The sequence below is a fragment of the Denticeps clupeoides genome, chromosome 6, assembly GCF_900700375.1.
Source record: "Denticeps clupeoides chromosome 6, fDenClu1.1, whole genome shotgun sequence".
In the NCBI taxonomy this organism is placed as follows: domain Eukaryota; kingdom Metazoa; phylum Chordata; class Actinopteri; order Clupeiformes; family Denticipitidae; genus Denticeps; species Denticeps clupeoides.
In genome coordinates, this window is record NC_041712.1 from 13,393,143 (window position 1) to 13,417,662 (window position 24,520).

Below are 24,520 nucleotides of genomic sequence, written 5' to 3' on the forward strand. Positions count from 1 at the left end.
GTATTAGCTGCAGATATTTGGAATAATTTATTAATGCAGTATCCGGTTCACTATATTTTTACCAGCAGCATCTTAAGAGGAAGGCGCATTAAAATGAAATATGCAAACGGCAATGCGGAATCGTTTCGCTGCATGTGGTGGCTGCTGTCCTCTCTCCCTCCCGGTAATATTTAACAAGCTCTTTAATGATAGCAAGACTGGACAAAATAACCCACGCACTATATTATTTCATGACTGGGCGCCACATCTGCTGGACGTATTTCTGCTTCTCGCCGTCGCCAATAACCTCCTCAGGCAATTTCATCAGTCAGAAAGGCCGATGCCAGTTCCCTCTGACATTATCACCCCAACTTCTAAATGTCTTAACCCACAGATTCAGCAGTTAGTTTGTCTGGAACGTAGTGCGGAGATGCTGCTCTCAGAAGCCAGTTTCCATACTGTCAACCGATACTGATAACCCTCGCTGCGGTTTAGCCAGTGTTTAGTCAATGAATATTTTTTACACGGAAGAGCTAAGCCAATGAAACTGAGAAATAAGACATGTGAGGTTATGTAGACAAACTGTAAACAAAGAAATATCTTTTATATTTTATGCTCTTCAAAGCAGCGAACTTTTGTTGGTGGCTTTTCATTCACAACTGACCATTCATGATGACCATTACTGTACAAAGTTGTCGTTAAAGTAACAAAAGGCAACTCTGAAGAATATGAGGCATGAAACATACAATGTTTCACAAAATAGCATCCTTTGTAGTCTCCATGGGGTCCATAAATTAATTTTGTTCAAACTTTTGACTCATAGTATATATATTATGTGTTGTGGTATTAAGCGACAAACCACAAAAAGGAGAATTTTAGCTTGAACTATTGAGTATGGCTTTAATGACAAAAAAAAAAACTACTTTTTCTACTACGAAAAATCTTTGCAAAAGCTGATACAATAGCAACATTACATAAGCGGGGCACATAGATTTATGTTGCTTGTCAATTGTAACCATTAAACTAATGGTTGCGGTCAGAGTGATAAAATTGCAAGATTTCAGCACTGTCTGACTCTTCTGCCAATCACTATGCTTGTATAATGTCGGTGGGATAATGTGTCATAATAGCCCCTATATATAAACATAATACCCATCTTCTCAGTGCAATAATTTATGACGGCAGTTTAAGGAATGGTCTAATGTTACTGACATCAGATCACTTCTGCCATCACAAAAGGAGGATGATAGTCTCGTGCCTCATAATAGAGGCTAATGGAGAAACTAATGGACTGAGAGTATATGGTCATCACTCCTAACCCATCATGACATTTGCAGATTATTGTATTACTCCTCATATGAAAGCATAAAGGCAAACTGTTCACAGTATTTGCACTTTTTAAACGAAAAAAGAGTTACATAAATGAAGTTTGACAGAATGAACAGAATCAAACGTAACTGAAAGAGGGGGATGTCGTAATTCTGTCATTCCCATGCCGCTTGTCGGGGATGACTTGTGATGTCACTGCACGTGAGTCACCAATGATGATAGTATACATGACATTGCGGTGCAGCATTGTGTTATTCCAGGACAGTCTGCACTTGGTGCCCTCATGTGCCACATATATGGTGGCTGCCGTGGCCTGACCTGAGAACGAAAAGCAAAACCAACACAAATCAAAACAGCTATTCATTTAACTTGTAAAAAATGACAACAGGCCCTTAAAGCTTCATGTTGTAATCATCATTCAAAATTTTTGAATTATTTCATCATAGTACATTTCATCACGCGGAAGAGTGCAGCCATATTCCTTTGTATGGGTCCTTATTCTAAAGGTCAGGACTGTGCTTTAGCTACAGGGTTCAAGGACCCACGGTGGTGTTAATATTGTGCTGGGCAGGGAATAGGCCAAGAGACACAATGGACATGTGGAGACGGGAGATGTCAAGATGCCACCCCGATGTTTGAAGGTCACCAATGGTTGGCCTAAAATGAGCAGTCGCCACACCATTTAGCTGTCACCTCACATCTGTAATAAGCTTGAATTGAACCGCTGGAATGGAAACATGTGGCTGGAAAAGGCACCTCGTGAAATCAGCCAGGCGCCCGCCAATCAGAGCGGCCACAAAAGCGAGCCTGTTGATGAATGCCTAATATTCTGCATTATTTTAAGGATTGGTTTGCTATGCAACAAAATTCACAAAGCCAGATGCCTTCCTTCAGGGAGATATGCAACACTTTAAATAGAACACATTACACATTTCGGAATTAATTCATGCCACAGGATTTACGTTGCACGTAGAATAGATAGTCAGCAAGCAGCTCCTCTAGCCAACCGGGATTTAGAGGACAGATACTGAGGTGTCTCAACCCTATGAACTTTTAGCATCCAATCTAAATGGTTGCCAGCTATGCTTGGGATCATTAGTCCAGTAATCAAAATGTTGTAGATGATCAGCAGTTAAAATCGCCACCTAAACTGCATATTTTATAACATCCCTACAGAAAGAAAGAAAGGGAAGTGATTGTCACGTGTGATACACAGCGGCACAGCACACGATGCACACAGTGAAATTTGTCCTCTGCATTTAACCCATCACCCTGAGTGAGCAGTGGCGCCCGGGGAGCAGTGTGTGGGGACGGTGCTTTGCTCAGTGGCACCTCAGGGATTCGAACAGGCAACCGCTTCATTAACCGCTAGGCCACCACTTCCCCCCAGCTTACCTGCACTTGTATTTGTCTGTCTGTCTGTGATCCTCTCTGCTATATAACTGTTTGTTTGTTCCAGAGTGGCATCTGCAATGTAGTCCAGCTGTGATCAAGGTTCCCAAACAACTGAATAATTTAAAAAAAGCTTTTCAGAAAGGCAGAGGAAAAAAAGAACATTGCTTTATATATGTGTGTGTGTATGTGTGATGTGTGTATGTGTGTACCAGAAAGATCATGGAAGCAGAAAATGCATTTTCCCTGAAAACACAAAACTGGCCGATTCACAAATTATGATGAAAGCTGTCACAGTCTCACTTTTCCTCTCTATTCTTTTGCTCTTTGGTCTTCCTTTGATGGAAGACCAACAAAATATCCAGATGAGCATTCCAACCCTTGATGGTTACTCTTTGAGGCCAGGCTAATGTAAAGTATGCTATATGATAGTCCAGGTGTGTGTATATATAACTAACATCGCTTTTGTAAATGTGCCCTTGACAATGCTCCAGCAACATCATCTTTTGACATTTTGGAGACTGAAATGCATTAGAGCAGAGAGTTGAAGCAGCTCAATGTGAAAAGTGTACGAAAGTAGCGTGCCATATATATACGACCCATATGCAATATTCATTGGTGATCAGCTCCAGGAGGATTTGCACTTGCTTTTTGTCACTGGTGTTCATCCATTAAAAAACATCTGCCGCTACTCAGCAGTACCATCCTGGAAGAAGACTTCTGCCAGTCCTATGTGAGGCTCTCCATATGACCCAGGTGAGGTTAGGGTTGTTGCTCATGGCTGGCCTTCCCTGGGGCTATGCCAGCTAGGCATGTTGCCCATTCAGAAACATAAGCATGTTCCTGAAGCATGACTCCTTCCCCCTTTCGTTTTCCTCCTCTGGAATGCCGAAATACAGACCCTGACCAGAGAAAATTATTAATCCCAGCTTCTTCAGTATTGCGGATGGTATCATGTCACATGAAATGATGGAAAAAATTTACAATATGACATCTGTCTACATCCTAGATGATGAATATGTCAGTTGTAAAGCTTTCAGCCGGGACCCAGAGCCCAGAGCCCTGACTAGTGATTGGTCCCTGTAGATAGAGCATGTACCTAATACCATGGGTGCTGTCATGTCCTTTTCAGATGCCTGCAGACACAAGAAACAATATGATACAGAATTTTCTTACGTATGCAAAGATTAGGGAACCCACGTGTTTAAAAGCACCAAGGATTGAATAATATTACAACAAATGAATAATATTAAGCATGCAATTTATTAGAAATATGTACATTACAAGTGTGGACGTACCTACTCCTTTATGGGTCTTGCATTTTCTATATTATAGAACTCAAGGACTATGAAATAACACACATGAAGTAAACAACTAAAAAAAAAAGTGGCTTCTCTCAACCAAGTAAACAAGGACGGTTTTCCAACAGTCCTGAAGGACTGAACACTTTCTTATCATTCACTCATTTTAATGAGCATCTCATGAAGCATCTTTCGATGATGGCAATAGTGAACAAAGCAGTAATGAAGGTAGAAGGAGGCGACTCATCAAATATACTTCACTCTCTCCTGCTACAAAAAAATACCAAAGATGTTTCTTGCACTGGTTTTCCAAACTCCAAATATCAGATTTTCCTCCATTCTCACTTTGCGTGTTTGTGTTTTGAAGGGGAAGACTGCCCGCTTCGATGCATTGATTGTATTGGTTGCACAATGTGAAAAAAAACATGGGTTTTAGAGTAAAGCACAGTGCATGTTTGGTCTGAAAGGGACTTTAGTTTTCCGGACGCAAGGACGATTCTTTTTCATTCTTTATTTCTTAATTGTACAGCACTCTAGGGCAGATGTATTCAATATGTGGTGTGAAGAATTTGTGTAGCATTGCTGACAATAGCTGATCCCAGCTCAGCCCATGTCGTGAAATCACACTCCCATATGTGCATCTAATCTTAGAACTGTCACTTGTAAAACGTGACCCAAATAGAACCCAAATAAAAATGTTTGGAAGGTTAGATGCAAAAGATCCCTTCTAGAGAACACCTGAATTTACAATAGCAATATTGATCATGAAATGCAGTACATTATGAAAATGATAAAAAAAAATGTGTTAGAGTATATATTTCTCAATATAACTGTTTTCGTAATGAACATGATGCATGTCACATGTATAACAGTCAATTGTGCAAATACCAGAGTCCTTCTAATTCTTTCTGAATCCCAAGATACAGATGGGTGACAAAATACATGATCAAAATGAAAGACTGTCAGGATACATGCAGGCATAAGCATTGGAAGACTGTTCCAAGGTCTGTTGGAAATATGTACAAATAAATACACAATACATGCTAATTAGATTATGGCTCTTGGATATATAAAAAGAATGTGCATGTATGATTCATTTCAGAGGCCCTGACCTGGGATCAGTGTGAGACGTGGGCATTGAAATTGGCCTTGGTTGAGTCCGGAAAGGAATATTTATCACATTGTGCAAAAATAACATTTTTTCCATAGTCAAACAGCTTTAGACACAAAACCACAAAACCAGTGCACAACCAAACACTACAAACCGAAGAACAAGGAAAATGCAATTTTTTTTTCCTGGTTATTATTTAGGATTTTCATTTTCTTTGTTCTAATTTCACTGTTAATGACCTACCTATCCCAGCAGCCCACACTCACACCCACAAACCACCCACTCACATTCTCTCACACACATGATGACACACACTTCCACACCCACCTATGCAAAGCACACACGTCCACACACTCAAAAACAGAACACCAGTCCCCCTTTGACTTTAAAGTTTAATCAAGCTGCTGTCTCAGGCTTAACATACACACACACACACACACACACACACACACACATATTCCTTAGCAATGAACAGCTCCAAACAGGGCGTTAGTGTACATAATTCATTTGTTCCGAGCAAGGATTTGGTAACATGCACAATTTTACATGACGCCCCCTGTCCTCCCCATTGGTGGGTGAAAAACTTACATTTAGAGTTTACTCTAAAACTCAAAATGCAGAGTGGCACAGCTGTGCACTTTCTTTCTGTTTTTTTTTTTTTTTTTACAAAAGGCACCCACACCTCTTCTCTCCACAGTAACAGCAAATGGATCGTCCAAAAACAGAAGGAAAAAAATCATAGTCATAATTTTCCTCCAACTTCTAAAACACCCACAGCGAGGTTGTGAAGGCCAATCACTTCCCAGTGAATCATTATGGCATTTAATGCAAAGTAAATGGCAAATTTACACAGAAATTATAATGCACATTTGCTCCCTATGTGTCACCAGCAACTCAACGGCGCTGAGTTATAAGAGACTTTCCCTCATTATGCAGATTATAACATACAGTCCTGCCAAATTACTGAAAACACTCGACTAAAAGATGGATGCAAATGTATACAGAAAGGTGTGGTTGTTGTTTATAGAGTGCTGAACAGGCCATTAGTACCATGATGTTGCACTGAGGGGGTAAAAACATTATCATATAGAAATAATGACACAAATCATGTTCTAAAAATATCATTACCCCATTCACCATGAAGATACATCACCAGTACATTTTCAGAACATTAGGCCATTATTTATCCAACCTTTTTTGCCCAACAAAACACTTTTTGAACTGATTCTATGCAAATTCCATGCAGACGTCTCGACTGATATACACCACTTATTACAAATTTTAATCCTAACATTTCAGAAATCTTTAACACAAACCTGTACAGTCACAGTTTGAATAAGGGCAGTTTTAGCTTTGCATGGTAACCGAGCCAAAGGAATATTTCTGTCGTTTTTGTTCTACTGTACAGCTCCGTGTAATACAAACCACCCAGACTTCTTAAAATGCAGAAACATATCTGTCCTCATTTACATTAAATTCCCAAACCCACGGTAACTTTAGGCCCACAGGGGCAATTAAGGAAGTTCTTTCTCTCCAGAAGATCCTGCATTCAATGGAAGTTCAGATGAACACCTGCAAACTAACACTGCACTTCTAATATACAGTACAGGCCAAAAGTTTGGACACACCTTCTCATTCAATGTGTTTTCTTTATTTTCATGACCATTTACGTTGGTAGATTCTCACTGAAGGCATCAGAACTATGAATGAACACACGTGAAGTTATGTACTTAACAAAAAAGGTGAAATAACTGAAAACATGTTTTATACTCTAGTTTCTTCAAAATAGCCACCCTTTACTCTGATTACTGCTTTGCACACTGTTGGCATTCTTTCGATGAGCTTCAAGAGGTCGTCACCTGAAATGGTTCTCCAACAGTCTTGAAGGAGTTCCAACTTGTTGGCCCCTTTGCCTTCACTCTGTGGTCCCATCTCGATTGGGTTCAGGTCCGGTGACTGTGGAGGCCAGGTCTCCACTTTTTGTTAAGTACATAACTCCACATGTGTTCATTCATATGATGCCTTAATTTTGATGCCTTCAGTGAGAATCTACCAACGTAAATGGTCATGAAAATAAAGAAAACACATTGAATGAGAAGGTGTACATATGGCATAAGAACCTCACTCCCACACCAAAGTTCTCTGCCCAAAACAGGGGAGCCTGCCCGAGACTCTGGGATGGAGAACCAACTTAACCTCTCCCATGAGACATGAGCCCCCGGCAGCAGACTGCCTCATCTTCATTAGCCGGCCCACAGTAGCACGGCCATATTAGCTATTAGGCTCATCCGTGGCCATTAAGCACTTTAAAGAGCAGGCATATCCTCGGCCTCCATGCGAACAGAGGTCTCCTTGTCTCTGCTCAATTCTGCCATTGACAGAGCACTGCCCAACCAGCACAGCATATAAATGCGCTCTGCCCTCGAGGATGTGAGCGTGGTGGCTCCAAAATCCCAGGGAACAAAGCTTTAAAATATCACATGGGTATGGCTGATCGTGTGTGTGATGACCAATGGATAATATGACAGTGAGACAGGTCTGCCGATCTCGGCCCTCTGCCCCCCCCCACACCCACACACACACACACACACACACACACACTTATATAAATGCCATTAAACATTTAGCACAAGGCGCGATAACTCGGCCAGATGCGGCGCTTTTCCGCAGCCCGCCAATTAAAATAATAATTATCACGATCACAAATGAAATTGTAAAGGAAACCCAACCGGTGTGCGAGCGGACTTTCAATGGGCGCAATTACGATCCCAGGCGTCTCCTGCGTGGACGGACACGCAGGCGGAGGTCTCGCCGCGACGGGACAGCGGGAGCGCCGCGCCGCGCCGCCGCTGGCTTTGCGGATGCGAACCATGGCAACGCACCGAACGGAGGAGCGACGGATCGACGGCGAATATTTTTTTTTAGGGGGGGGGTTGACGTCTCATTTCACACCGCGGTCACAGTGGTCCGAGGATGGACGCACGACAAGCCGGAGTGAAGCAACAGCGTCACTCACATGCAAGTGCATATTCTTACACACACACACACACACACACACACATCTGGAGAAAATACAGTTTCCAAGAGGTCTGGACGCTTACCGGATCCAAGGTTTCCAGATGATGCGCCGAGGGTCACCTCTCCTCTTTATTCGGCCGTCGGAAGCCGCTTCGATGCCATCAACGTGCCTTGCTGTCCCCCCGCCTTCCTGTAGAGTTTTATTCTCGTCAAACTGCGCGCTGCGGGCGTCTGCACATCAATTCACCTTCTCCGTGTCAGACCACGTCTCCCCCCTTTTCCAAAAAAAAAAAAGAAACACCTCTTGACGCCCCCCCCCTCCTCCTCTCTGCCCCGGTTTTTTTCTGACTACACCCTTCTTCTCTCTCTCCCCTGTCGGCAACGCGATCACCACATTTTCTTCCCGCGTCGGTTCCTTATCTGTCGGCGAAATAAAACAGCAGTAGAAACAGATGCGCGTGACGCATCAGAGCCCCGACCCCACGCAGGAACACGAAGCCGCGGACCCGCGTCCCTCAGCCGCCTCCCCACGACACATCGCGCCGGAGAGACACCGCGGAACAAACACCTGGTGGTCTGGACAAGGAGGAAAAGAGGAACGGTCTGTCTCTCTCTCTCTCTCTCTCTCCCAGTCTTTCCTATACCACACACACACACACACTCACACACACACACTTCACCTAGGATGGATGGATATCTGTAATCTGTTGGCAGGTAACGCCGCCTCGCTGTCTTTTCCCGATTATTTCTGCATCACGACGTTGTCGGTGTCGACTATATGTTAGCAGACCCCCCCTCCCGCTCTCCGCAGCTGCCGCGCTCCAGAAAAAAAACCGATGATAAATAATAATAATAATAATAATAATAATAATAATAAAGAAAAAGCCCGTGTCTCACCCTTCCTCCTATCCTATCCCTCTATCCTACCCTCGTTCCTCCTCTGGCCCTCATCACCACGCTCGCCACTGCGGATTGATTGCAGTTCTCGGCAGCGCCGCCGGTCGCTCTTCTCCGCCCCCCCCCCCCCCCCCCCCCCCCCCCACATGTTGAAGTTTTTTTTTTTTTTGTTTTTTTTTTTCCCACACCGATCGCGGTTATATTTTTGGGGGGTCCCCCGCGTATTTTGGGGGTCCGCGCAAAATGACGCTACGGTTTCCGTTTTTTTCCCCCAGATTTTAATTATTATTATCATTATTGTTTTTTTTTTTGTATTAAAAAGGCAAAAAGTGTTTCAAAGCTGGGAGACCCGCATCATAGTGACGCCAGGCGACGTTAAAGAGACAGAAGCCCTTTTCTCTTCTGGCGCCAGAGGAGAGGATTAGTGTTGCCATGTCTGGCTTTTTCACCCCGCTAATTAATATCACTCCCGGCGGAACAGTTCAGTAAGAGAAAATTTCTTTCCAAAAAGTAGTGACGGCTATACATTGATAAGATATCAATATTAAGATTAACATTAACATCACACTTTTACATTTGAGCAAGCAAAATATATATATATTTTTTACATTTTTATATTCCTGAAGATGCATTCAAATATAATTTTTCTAATATTTTTAAGTAACTGTATTATAAATATTTCTTAGTAAAATGTCACATGGACATCTATTATTTATATCAGGGGCAGTGGTGGGCTAGCAGGTAATGAAACAGACCGGTAATCGGAATGTTCGAATACCGACCCACCAAGGTCCCGCCGAGGTGCCACTGAACAAAGCACCGTCCCCACACAATGCTCCCCGAGCGACTTTCACGACTGCCACACCACTGCTTTTTCAGGATGGGTTAAGTGTAGAGACCACATTTCACTGTGTGCTGTGCTGTGTCACATGTCACAACAGATCGCTGTGGCTTCAATATTGTATTTGCAACCGTGCAAATAAAAGGGGTAAAATCTATAAAAAAAAATTAACAAATGAACCAAGGCCCTGAGCACATTTGGATGAACAACGGTAATTTCGCTCCTTTGACAACCAAGTCAAATACTCCTGCACATGTTTTTTCTACGTCGTAAGACCTGGCAACCCTGCAGAGACGCAGGTCTCCCGGTCTGCAGCTGTCCAGCAGGGTCCGGGCCAGTGGGCAGCGACAGCGGGGCCAGCAGCGTCCGCCAAAAAGGAGTCTCGGACCGGCAACTTCGTGACTCAATGTGCCCTTTTTTTGTTTCTCTCTCTCTCTCTCTCTCTCTCTCTCTCTCTCTCTCTCTCTCTCTCTCTCTCTTCCTCTCTCTCTCTCTCTCTATCTCTCTCTCTCTCTCTCTCTCTCTCCTCTCTCTCTCTCTCTCTCTCTCTCTCTCTCTCTCTCAGAGAAGTAGCGTACGACACGACTGAGGTCCTGACGTCACCACGGGGTTCCTCACGCCCCCTCCCCTCCCAACCAGCGGAGGAGAAGCGAGGCAGGGCGGTCTGTGAGAAACGAGAAGTGAGACACGGTGCGCCAGAAAAGCAGCTGTTCGGAGCACCTCGTCCTCTGGTGTGCATGAAACAAGCACAGTCACACAGTCTGCACTCCCTCCCGCGTGTGTGTGTGTGTGTGTGTGTGTGTGTGTGTGTGTTTGTGGTTTGCGATGCACACATGTGCTTAATGATTTTTGTTTCATGCAGTCGGTTAGCATGTCCCCTAGCCAGGCGTTAATTGGAAGCCAGTTTGCCTGCGTTCTCTTAAGGCACAGAAGACTCTAATAAGAAACGAATTAGCCCGACTGCTAATTCTACCAATTACAGAGGATGGAATGGAATCACACAAGGCACTTCTGAAGTATATTTTACTTAATATAATTATTCAAAACGTGCCCCCACTTCCTCATGTGTTGGATTTGAATCATATAAATCGTGTAAAATATTAATAGATTTATTATGCTTACCGTGTTTATGACTCACAAGCTCATGTATTTATGGGGAACAGCAGATAAATGTATTTCCTCATAAACACAAATCAATCATGAATTCTGCTGAGCTGTGACACCCACGTGAAATCATGCTGTTGTCAGTGTGTCCAGCATAATAATATTGATAACAGTACACACAGAAGACCACTATAGGCATACATTGAATTTCTTTCAATTATTTCTACTAGTTAATTTGCTTAAAAAACAGAGGCGAGGTTAAAAAAAAGAAGGTAAAATAGAGAATGATGAAATGTCTCCACCTCCTGGACATTATGTTCAGTTGCGTGCTTTTTCAGACCTGCATGCAAATAATAATCTGATTCAAATTCTGCGTACTGCTTCTAGTGCCACTGTTTTGTGTTTAGAACAGATCGAGTGCAGAGTTTGCGTTCCACTGCCAAAACCGCAGAGGCCCTGAACTCTTCCTGTAATCGTACTCCGTTCTCTTGGTCTTCGTGTCTTTAAAAATGCAGGTGCCGTTTCCTCGGGTGATGACTGCATGCTTAATTGATTTGGGATTAACACATTACACCAGGGCCTTCAAATGTCATATCACAGAGGCGGCTCGTTCAGAATCAATGACTGGCGCCCACACAGCCCTCTGTGAACAGCTTAAACCTTTTAACAAACCGTGGTGGGCCTTACACGCGCACACACACACACACACACACAGAGTGCAAGCTCATGTACAAACACTGCAGACACTTGCACATGAATACTATGCGCAAGCATGCACACTCACGAACGAACACACACTGACACACACACATGCAGTGGAACTGATTTCAGGTTGAGGCACAACACCGTGGCCATAAATATAAAGCCAGGTGTGCCTAGAGGGGGAAATTGTGCAAGAATCTAAAGTGTAGCTCCATCAGCTGAGACACTGAAACCGGACCCACCATGCCACTGGCACCTAATGCCAAATTGAAGGCCAAAATAAAGGCCTACCTTAATCTGCTTCATGCTATACATTTAATCCAAACATGACATGAACTGTTTTTCAGGTGGGATCAGATGCAGTTGTATTAAGGCACATTAAGATCTCAGCAACACCACGGCCATTATGCTAATTGAATTCAACACGCGTCCTTTTCTGTATGACATATTTTTTTGGATGAGACAAGAGCACAGAGGTTGTCCAAGACTCTTCTGCAGTGGCACTCATGGCCCTTTCAGTCAACTCTTCTGGCCATGCCCTTCAGAACTCTCACGCAGTTTTAAGATGGGGTATTCTTCAGAGACGGACAAAGCCTTCTGACTGAAAGAATTATCGCAGACTGTCAAAGTCAAAGACAAAAAGGGTAGAAAAGAAGATTTAATCTACCAAAAATTTTTATAATTTACATTTATGGCATTTAGTAGATCGTCCTACCATGTAGAAGTTACAGGAACAGTCCCATGGAGACACTCGGGGTTAAGTGTCTTGCTCAGGGACACAATGGCAGGAAGTGGGGTCTGAACCTTACAATCTTTGTGGTCTTCTGGTTCATGGGCCAGAAGTTATTTGTCAAAGGGGTAATAAATAAGAACAAGTCACCTTAAGGAATTTAGGTTGAGCCATCAAAAACCACCACCTGTCCCACCTCCCTGTGTGTTGACTCCTAATAATGTCTTGCTCTTGGTAAACATTGAATATTATAATATAGCCACTTGAAAAACAGAGCACTGCAATCTCAGCTTGTATAAAACGATCATCGCTCTAACCAGTGCATGTACAGTTTGATTCAGGGAAGATATATGATGGTGGAGGGTTGTGGAGCGTGGAGTGGAGCCGGAGATGTTAATAACCAGGCCCCACGGAGGCGTGGTGGTCAGTGTGCGCATGTGGTGTTCGCATCCTACCCCTGTGTTAGTTCCTCCGGGTTCCCCAAGTCTCCTCCTGCACTAGGCCAGGATGGACTCAGTGGTCAAGAACAGTAAGTGAGTGGGGCTGACAGGAGGTATTAAGTCCTCTGGACAGGGGGACTGAGGGCAGACTTGACCATGCAGTAGCCCAGTATTACCTATAAGGTTCATAACGGTATTACAAGACTGGGCAGGAAGCTGCTAGCTCAGTAGCTAATGTAGGAAGGTAGCGGGCACAAAAAAAACCGAAATGATAGTTAAAATGCAGCAAGGCTGTGCGATACACGATGCATTCTAATAATAATACTGTGAAGTCATTTTGTTTTGCAGTTTTGTTTGAATTACAACATTTAAAATTCCACTTCAGAAGCAAAAGTTGTGTACGATTTTATGGGGAGGGGCTTTGAGAACAATTATGCTAAGTGATTAGCATGCTAATCTAAAACACAATACAATTAATTGCCCAAAATCTTTTGATTTGATAATTTTTTTAAACTAAAGTTCTTTATTTAATTGGAACAAATAATTTATGATATATGATATCATATCAGAAATGCACAGCATATAATATTTTATTGTAAAATTGTTTATTATTTCATCCCATCAGGTATTTGTATAGAAATGAGTGCATAAAGAAGAACAGTTCAGCAGATGCTCTTTCTCCTCTCCCTTCATTCTGTTCTGTGTTTCTCATGGCGTTTGATGTACGCTCCTGTGCGCTGTTGCTCAGAAGGTGTTTTCTGTGTTGGGGAGCGAGTCTGACTGCGGCTGTTTGGTGCACGACTGTCGGTGTGAATGGGAGTAGAGATTAGAGGACACAGACAGAGTAACAGCAGCCTCTGCATTTTAATCAGCGCCCACTGCACTGCAGATTTCATATTACACCAGAAGGTGGCGTTATTCCTTTGATCTTTCTTAGAACTTCTCTTTTAGTCTTCCCCAACTTCCTTTCCCACTCATCAAGTGTCATTTTTTTTCTTCCCTTCATCCCTTCTGTCTCATTGTCTTAGAAGCTCTTCTTTTCTCGTTTCGTATCAAGGGGATGACAGTCGTAAGCCTCTTACGGTCTCTTACTGCAGTACAGTGCACCTCCTCTCACAGAAGCTGAAGACAATTTCCCCCAGTCCATCATTATCGCTGTAGCTCCCCTTCAAAGAAAGAACTTGTGGATATTGGGTGGAGCCCAGTGCTTACTTTGTGCAGGGGATATTTGCTGGTAAATTAGTAGAAAGGATGGATTGATGGCTGAGTTGTGTGGAGTCTGCATGCTCTCTCCGTGTCGGTAAGTGTTTCTGCTGGGTTCTATTATTGGATTATGAGGTGGTAGAAAATGAGTAAAGATATTTTTACTTTTATTTCCCACAATGTTTACATGCAACTAGTATCATCACCACAAAACTTGTTTCACCACTAAAAGATATAGTGAGCTATGCTCTTTTTCTGGAAAATAAGTACGTTTTGTGGATTGCTAGAGCACCATCAATAATTTTGGAACAGAACGCCTACATTGCAAATAAAAAAGAAAAGAAAAAAGATTTAATGTTTTCACGGTAAGTGTACCCTGATTCAAGCTAAATGGTTTTTGCGCCTTTGGGATAGTAAAACATAGATGAACTGGCCAGCCATGTGTTGGAAGAGTCAGTTGGGGTCATGGGTCAACACCAGGTTTAAGTGAATTTTGGCAATCATGGCTCAACAGAACAGCGTAGGCAGTGGTGAAATCCTGACTCCCTGAGGGTGTGTTATTCAGTGGTGTGGAACCCGAGTGAAGCAGTCTCTGTCAGTAAACACACTCCACGGTGGGCTGAGGCATGTTTGGGGCTGACAGGTCTCCCCAATGGTGTGTGTGTGTGTGTGTGTGTGTGTGTGTGTTTGAAGGGGAACACTGCGACAGTCTATAGAAGACAGGACACACTGCGCCAACTCTCTGAGGCTCTCACACCTAACCGCATCACTGCCTTTAGTTACCCTGCTCAGTGGCCTGCACCAGCTCCTCCCCTGCCCAGAGACATCTTCTCTGACAGCCTGGGCCGATCGTCAGCTGGCATTGTGACATCCAGAACCAATAAATTTGGACTAGAGTAGACCGCAACATTTTATTGCTCTTTATTTAAAACATTTGTTGGCAGAGCTGTGTGAGGTAATTATCCAGGAGAAGTGCTGTACTGTCGAGAACACCACGGCACTTATCAGCCATTTAGCATGGTGTGTATATCACAGGGCAGTGGGCCCTCACAGCATTAGCAACATTATCAATAGCTTAATTTCCAGATTGTATCTTCGTTCATCCTTGCCTCTGTCAGTTGAGCTATACTGTGGATATGGACATATGGAGCCAATATTGTTGTGATGATTAGAGGTCAATACTCGCGTTTAACTTCTCGCCAATCATCATTTAATGGATCAGTAAGTCATGAGTACAAAGGGGTGTTGCTAGGCTGGACACACATCTTTAACTCACAGTTCCAATTGATCTCTGCCTTTGCACCATAGTTAATTACAACCTGGGAATGACATTATTTCATAGTGGCACAGTTTTTAAAACCTGCTACATACTTGCACACTATTTAATTCCAATATACTGCAACATCATTTTTTGGAGTTAATATTGGATTTAGATTTGTGTTTTTATAAAGAGATTCAAGTCTGCATTAAAATACAGTAGGCTTATTTTTTTTATAGTGAGGTGTCACGGTTCTGACTGTGGGGGATGCTCTGGTCCCATGTGCCGTTCAGTGGAGTGAATGTCGTCACACTCATATGTGACTGTTTTCACCTGCTGTTCTGTGTCCACGCTCCACGGTTCTGTATCATATGCATTTGTTCTAAGTAAATCCCCGTCTTGTGAAAGTTATGCCTATGCGCCCTATTCCTGCCTGCATTGACCCTATTGAGGATATTAACTCAATATTACATTGCACCTAAATGCATAGCAGCTGGGAATATTCCACCACAATTTGCCCTTACATAGTTTGTGAACCAAGTGTTTAGATTATATTATTTACAGTGGGGCAAAATAAAAAAATATTGGGCAGCCACTGATTGTGCAAAAAAAAAATAAAAAAATAAAAAAAAAAGTGTCATGCCATTGAATGACTGAATGAATGATTGAATGACACCAGGAACAAGATTCTACAAGATGCCTTTATTGTCACTACACAATTACAGGATTGGAGTAGACGAGCAGATTTTAAAAATAAATAAAAACAGAATTTAAATATACACATTCTGGGATAGTTACTATTTAAAGTAAGCAGTGGGAAAAAGTGCAGGTAAGATGAGCAAAAAAATTAAAGAGGTGTGAAATTCCACAACAGTTATTATACATAGTTATTGTGTCCAAAGACATAGGAGGTAGGAGACATAGAATAAAAGTGCACGACAATTTTTAACGCAGCCTTAAATAATAATCCATAAATTCAAGATCACTGACAATATGCCTGAAGACCTACAGGTGAAGTTTCATGTACAGGTGATTAAATTATGCTATTAACCAAATACTTACTTTCTGAACCATTATACAAATAAATTCTCACCATTGTTATTTACAATTATATGGCCAAGCACTGCCGTTAAATACATGGGTCCATGCTGTCAGCCTAGTCATAGTCCCTCTTCTCCTTGAAGGCTCATGCGGACCCAGGCATCCCTCTCGGTGTCAGGCATGGAGGCGTACCTAGACCATCAGGCAACTCAGAAACCAGCCCCTGTTCGGCTCGTCCAGTGATTTGGGGAGCACGCAAGCAGACAGGGTCTGCGTGTCCCCTCTGGTGGCCATGGAGCCTGACCAACCCTCTACTAGTTCGGCTCCAAAGAAAGTGGGTTCACAGAAAGGAAAAGGACCCCCCTCCCAACCAGAAAGGTGGAGAGTCAGCCCTCTCTCCCCTCAGCAATCCAGCACTCTGGCTAGAGACTCTGATCTGTACTGTACCCCTTTGGAACCACTGGAAGCGGGGTCATCATCATCAGAGGAGGAGGAGGAATCCTCCTGGCCAGCGCTGCTCCCTGGACCTCCTTGGGCCACAAATATACAAGCCAAGGCGCTGGTATTTGAGCCTGGCGGCTGCCAGATATGCTCGAGGCCCTCCAGCGGCAGGGTCATCGCTGCTGCTGGATTGGAGATTGTAATCACTCGTGGCGGCCAAGCAGAAAACTCAGCAACATATGACTTTCCATCAGTAAATACATCAACACGTATCGACATCAATGCAGGACTCACCCTAATCTCCTGCATACAAACTTATAAAGGGTCCTTTATAAGAAGCCTAATAAGTGGCAGCTGTGAGTGACCAGGACCCAATAATCAGGCTAAGTGGCCCCAGGACGTTCAGCAGCTCCAGGACATGACACTGCCACAAATCAGATGAGAAATCCTGCCTGAGTCCTATACTTTTCCTACAAAGTTGCCCAAATGAATACATACATACATACATATATACATTATTTATATATTATAACTAAATCTTCTTTAAATCACAAAGGTTGCAAGATTGCTATTCTTATTATTATTATGTACTGAGATCATGTGTGGTTTTAACATGGCATAAATAAAAAAGGCAAACGTTGCAGAGAAAGAACTTCTAAAACAACCTTTGCAAGAAAATTTGTATCAGGAACAGACTATTATTAGAGCCTGGCTATCCATGCCCTTTCTGAATATTTAATGAATTGTGTGAGATTGCAATTTTGGAAAAGAAAACTTTGCTTCACACACACCCCTTTTTTAAAGATTTTGATTTGACCTTTATCTCTTTCATAAATGACTGGTCTGAAAGACAACAAGACAAGTGATGGGTGATAATAATGAAGAGAGCATTTCTTTTCAATCGTTTCTCATGGAAAAGGTCATGACCTTTTCTTTTCTCCATGGAGACTGTTCTGACATCTTGTTTGTTTTTCCTGTGCAATGAACAGAGAGCCCAAATTTACATGGTCGATTAAAATTTTGAGGAGTGAGATGGAAGCTGAATAAAGAATGGTATGGAGACAACTGACAGCAGATTAATGTTAGACACATACTGAACATTGTCAAGTAGAAATGTACATAGATCTCTTTTTTTTATCAAAATGACAATCACTTCACTTTTACTTTCACTTTATACATGTAACCATGCTCGCACATACATGCAAATATGTATATAAAAAAAACACAGGAACAGGGACATTTCTGTCAAATGTGACTAAACAGTCAAGCTTTGGGTTTTTAGCATATCCCACGCATGGTAATTCAGTAAGCAAGATCATCTTAACTCATTTAAAGCTTTTAGGGGCTAAGCGTTCCTCCAAAAACATATGTATATGTCTGAACTGTGAATGTGTGTCTATGTGTTTGCATATGTGTAAATGTGTTTAAAATTCATGGGGAACCTATGCCTCAGTGTTTTTAAAGTTGACTGAGTACAGAGGGATCTAGGACATTCTTAAAAGCTACGGAAGGGAAGCAGAGAGACGGAATACATTTAAAAGGAGGGAGACCTAATGAGATGCCCACTAGCCATATTTATCCGGCTTGGGAAAAGGTAGTCAGCAAAAAAAAAAAAAAAAGAGATGCCTTTTGCTTTTGAAATTAATTGAATGGTACAGAGAGAGAGAGAGAGGCGATGTGGATGAGTCATCTCTGTCCTTTTTTTCTACACATAACCTTTTATCTCCTCTCTTATGTTTTTCTACTGAAATTCATGAGACACACAGATGACACACATCAATGCATTCAAATTTCTTGTATATTATTTGGTCAAAAACAAGAAAAACTGTAGTCACGCATCTGCTGAGACAGCACAACCAATAATTAACCAACTCTGCCCTCATTCCCAATCACAGACACCCCCGCACGGCTCATCAGCCGAACCGGGACGTGGCAGGGGGTTGAGGATGACTCAGTGAAACAGACAGCCAGTCATCAGCATGCAGCTGCTGCAGCTGCTGCGGTGCTGTTACCTGCAGTTTCCCCCGTCCGACAGCAGAGGGCAGCTTCTCCCTGCTTCAACGCCCGTTGCGCTTGGCCTAATCCTACAGCAGGCCTGTTTGAGGGAGATAGTCACGGTGCACATAAGAGCATCAGAGGAGAAGTGTGGCATGAGAGAGGGAGAGGAAATGCAGAGGGCAGAAAAAAGAGGGGAAAGGAGAGAGTGCTGCTTCAGGACAGGGGATCAGACACTGTGTCTCTTCCACCCCTCACTCTCCTTCAGTTGCTCTGGACGCTTTAATCGGGACCAACGCCAATGCTCCTTAACCATCTCTCCTTTTCTCTCTCTCTCTCTCTCTCTCTCTCTCTCCCTCTCTCTCTGTCTCTCTCTCTCTCTCTCTCTCGCACTCCCTCTTGCTCTTAGGAATGTGTGGGTGTGGGATGCTATTTCACACATTCAGCAGAAAGGAGGCTTAGTTCCCTCCATCTTGTGCCCAGATTGATGCCCCCCTCCCAACCCCCATCCCAAAAGGAAGCCCCCAACTGCAGGATGAGAGGATGAGATGTCCTCCATTTCACTCTTGGAGTGTGTGTGTGTTGGGGGGGGGTTATGCTATGCCCTCCAAATTCTGTTTGTCTTAAGGTGTAAGTGTGTTCATGGTTGTTGGCCTTAGCAAATTTTCTCAAATATGGTTTACAGTATATACAGTAGAAATGAACATATAGCACCAGAGAAAGATCTGTACAAAACTATATGGGAGTTTTTTTGCACACCACCAACTGTTCGACCCAGAGTCCATGATAAAAGGAAGGTTCCATGAATGCATACAATTTAGAACCAATACTCTTGGATTGCAAATAAGATTAGGAGAATATTTGGATCACGAAAGTGACAGATTCTGTGCCAAACTTTTTAAGACACATGAGGAAGGACTCAAGGATTGATAGAAGGATCACGGTTGTGAGTATACAAACAGAGACGCATACAAACACATAAAAAATACAAACTTGTGCACAAATGAAAACATAAGCAGTGATATGCTTCCAATCTGGCATGGATTAGAAGATTATGGCATGCAGATGGTTTCCTGGAACGTCCGGTTCACAAACACAGCCGGACACACCAGCCTGTCCCCTCCACATTATATAACCTGACTGCCTTGTCCCGTCTGGTCCACACTCCAGTTGTGCCAGGCAGCCACACAGAGTCAGCTGCAGACACACACAGGCACTTTCAAAGTGGACAACAATCACACTGCTGGGTGGCCGGGGACGATCTGCTATGATAAGTCGGAGGGCAGCAAGTTGGTGCACTTTGTTATAGGAACACGGTGAAAAACCTGAATATATTAGTGCAGAAGCTGTAATGCTGTGAGGCAACACCTTTCTGTTAAGGCAGGAAAAGCCTTATAACATGGCACAAAAACAAAACAAACATTGTTTGACACTTTGACAAGTGTTGACTTGACCTCCAAATTCTCCAGATCTCAATCCAATCAAGGATAACAAGATCAATCCATCGAGGATCTCATACTAATAATTTGGTGCTAGATACCATAGCATGCTTTCAGAGTCCATGCCTCAATAGATCAGGGCTGTTCTGGCAGCAAAAAGGGGACCTATTCAATATTAATAATGTTATGGCTGACATATCAAATGACATATCAAAGTTCTTGATGGACTCTTTGTTTTTACTTTTTAAATCTTGTTTTATTACTTATCCCATTCTGAGTTAGTTCTCATAATCCACAGAGCTTTAGTCCAGACAGTGGGAGTGTAACCCTGAACCCTGACTTGAATGCTTGAATCTTTAATATCACAAGCCTGTGATATCTGTCTGTTCTCTGACTATGCATGCTGCGTGTAAAGGGCCTTTGTGCACTGCAACGGCACATCAAATATCGGTGGAGTAAAAGTCAATGCGGGCTCTTAAGAAAAAGTCAGAATGGTTAAATTGTTAAGAGCATTTATTTTAATATGGTCATACAAATGTTACACTCACATATTTCATGCAATAATCAACTTTTGTCAGGAAAAAAAATGTTCCTTTTATAAAAAGCAATACTGTCTCTGCAATTTGGAAATAATTAAATTGCAATCAATTGTTTAATTGTCCCTGTACAAAACAGTCTGGCCCTGGTACAGATGCTACAGCATGGGCCAGGTAAGTGTGCTGAGGGGGGGGTCACCTCGGTTTACCAAGGTGTTTTTTGTTGCTGGGGCAGTCAGCAGTGCCCCCCTTCCTCTCTAATGCACCACATCCATCTTTCACCCTGTCCTTGTTACCAGTCCACCCTCACATGCCCCCTTCCTCTCCCAACCCTTCGCTCTCTTGCTCCCCTCAGTCTTTGTGGTCTCTCCTTCCCCCTCTTCTGTGGAGCGGTGCTCCCACGTACAGTAATCTCCATTAACGGAGGAAAAGTATTAATAGTTTCTGGGGCAAAACAGAAAGGATATTGCTGCTGGATTTTGGAGGGGAGGGGTGGTGATGGGTAGAGGGATTTACCATGGAGATAAACAGATGCATAGAAAATTTACAGTTTCTTTCCTCCCTCGGATACTATATCAGATCCTTTTTCTGAATCTTTACTTTTCCTTCTGTCTTTTGTTCTTTTTTACATTTCAAGGACAATTTTACCTATGGTTTTAAATGAATGCTGTTCAATTTCCTAATCCATTGCCATTAATTTCTTGCATTAATGGCAATATTTGTTTTTCACAGAAGGAAACAAGATTTTTTGGATGGAAATTGGGGTATCAACTGATTTTCATTTTTCTAACCGTCCAACCTGAATTCATTTGAGCAAATAAACAGCTTGTGGTTTTCATTTTATATACTGTTATATGTGGTGATGATTTGATGTAGTTTTAAAATTTAATAAAAAAGTGTTGAAACTGATTCTTTCCCCTGTCTTTCTTTCCTTTTTTCTCTAGTTTCTATTTCTGTATTTTTACTGAAATCAGACACTTGTGCTTCAAGCGGGGGAGGGTGCTCTGAAAAAAAAACCAAGGAAACGTATCATATTGTTGGGTGTCTCAGCAAATGCGATTTTCTATATATAGCCCTTTCACATGATCTCTGTCAGATGAAAGATTTATGCTTTACCCTTGCATCTGTATTAATTAAAAACCCCATTCAATTATATATATTTTCTTGTCCAAAAGGAACTCTGGGATGGTCTATAATTGGCCAAGTCTACAAACCTTTGATGTAAAATTGCTTGGGTGAAGTTGGTTGAAAACTGGATTAGCAGTCGACAGGGTAATTTGCAATCAGGCCTTCCTCTCTCTTCCTCACTTCCTACCCCCCCCCCCCCCACCACCACCACCACCACCACCACCACCATATTCCTTTGAAATCCCAATCATCCGTTTTCATCATCGCTTGGCCATCTCTTTATAACATCCTGTATAAAACTATATCAGCCAAACTTTGTTTCCTTCCTCGGCTGGTTTGTCTGCCAGCTTCCTTTCATTCAGAAAATCCCTGGAAGACTCTGCAGATTTATCTGCCCTGTATTCCCGTCCTTTTTAATTCTTCGCCTTCTGGCTTTTTGTCCTCATTCTCTGACAGCGGACCCAGGCTGCAAGGCCTGAGATGTTTGTATCATTTCTCTGACATATCACCGAGTCCTCAGAGGCCGGGACTGTTGTCACTGAGAGCTGAGGAATCACCACATTGTAACAACGGAGGAGCTGTAAATCGGCCCTCGCCGGATTAGAGCCTGGTGGCAGTGTTTGTGCTGAGAACAATGCTGCATTTAGCCTCCAGTGAAGGTGCCTGAGTGACTGGAAAAGCCCCAGAAATGAAGGGGAGTGCACTGCTAAGAATAGAGAGTCGTTTTCCACCAGAGAGGGCATGTGAATGAGGATACATTCGGAATGGCTGGGCCCGGCTCCGAACTCCGGGGTTGGGCAGTGGTGATAAGACTGAATCCAGTTATCCATCCAACAGCCCATCCACCACTAAGGACCCAGCAAAGCTGTGAGACTTTGAAATGCACTTCCTAACATCACTGTAAACATTGGGCATTTACTATACAGGGACACAATTATTCAACTGGTCCCAGCGTTCTTATAAAATAGTTCTGAACAGCGCTGTAAAACATTCTCCGGCTGGTGGAAGAAAAGCTGTTGGGATTCTACAGACAAGACGAAAACCCACATAAATTTCAACAAAGGTCTGAGGAACAGCTTTCCCAACAGATTCCCAAGCCATGACTGAGAATGTACAATAATGTGATGATCCTATGACCAGCACACAACACACAGTGCATCTAAAAAAATATGTAATATTGTCAAAAAGGTCATGAGGTGGTACTGTGGCACAATGGGTAGCACTATGGCCTCACACATCCAAGGTCAGAGTTCAACCCAACAGCATTTGTTGGGTCCTCAGGTTTACCCCCACCCTGCTAAAGCATGTATATTTGGTTGAATTAGCCATAGGTGTGAATGGTTGTGTGTTTATCTTATGAATGATGGCTCAAATACAGTATCTCAGATTATTACAACTTTACATACAATCAGTAAAAATATTCCAAATTATGAAACGTGTATTCTTTAGGCTGGTTTTTAGGATTTTTGCCATGGATAATGGCGTCCGGTGTGGCATAGGAACACAGGATGCATACGAACAGCTTCACAGAGACAAGGGATTTTATTTCTAACAATGGCATGCCATACACAGCAACATACAACAACAGGCGAATATATGGAGACATGCAATGTACTTAAATTCAGACAACATCAGATGAGCACAATTTGGAATTTCAGGCAGATAACATCAACACCACAAAACCCCAGCCCGGCACACGGATCCGGAGTGCAGAACCGTGACAATTATATTACAGAAACAAATGGCCTTGTACCATGATGTAATTATTTTTATTAAGAGTTCAGCTGGGTTCAAGTCTGGTAATTGAAGAACACTCTATTTTCATTTCATTTTCTTTTTCATGCTCCAACCCCAAATGGCTCTGAAAACAAAACCGTTTTATTTTTTTTCAGGGTGGCATTTATAAGAACATGTCCACACAGGCGCTTTACGGCCACACATTTATGGTTTGTGACTTTAGTGTTTAATATATAATAAATAGCTGATGTCTGATGTTAAATGCATTACATAAAAGATCCAGCTGCTAGGTATGCATGATGAAGTGCTCTGCACACACCAACACCTTTACCGCAGTAAATCACAGCCATCGTTTATCCCTGTTTCCATCTGTTTTTTTTTTTTGTTTCGTTTTCTTCATGTCACCCACAGTGTCAAATATATCGCCAACCAATCCCAGTCTCTTTTTCACTCTGTCACACACACACACACATACACATTCAAAGTGCAGGTGAGGGCATGCAGATGTGATGAAATCATCTCTATAGTGTTGGTGGGTCCAGAGAGAGCTGACACTCCAGACTTCTTCAGATCATCTTCAATAAAGAGAAGCGCTTCAAAACAAAAGAGGGGAAAAAACAGACCCTGATTTCCCCGGCAGTGAAGATTTCATGTTTTCTTGTGATGTGCATGTGTAGGTATATTTGCATTTTTTTTTTTATCGGATTTGAGTGTCTTACATTAATATCTATGGCCTATAGCCTATATAGGTGTGTATGTGTGTATGTGTGTTTGTGTCTATTTGGGGGCAAAAACTACAAAGAGTACAAAACATCAAAGTTGGGGTATTATGCAGATAAATACTTATATATTTAATATAAAATTATAAACACATAATAAAAAAACATATGTTACATAG

The 24,520-nt window shown here is 42.5% G+C and overlaps 1 protein-coding gene across 3 annotated transcripts in view; it reads right to left on the minus strand.

Moving 5' to 3' along the window:
* The window catches only part of nlgn2b (neuroligin 2b), an 83,543-nt gene extending 75,130 nt beyond the window's left edge, over positions 1-8,413 (minus strand). For all 3 annotated transcript variants that reach the window (XM_028982512.1, XM_028982513.1, XM_028982511.1), the window contains exon 1: positions 8,214-8,413. The gene's annotated coding sequence lies outside the window, so the exon portion shown is untranslated. The remainder of the gene's footprint in view (positions 1-8,213) is intronic.
* Positions 8,414-24,520: the final 16,107 nt, after the last annotated feature.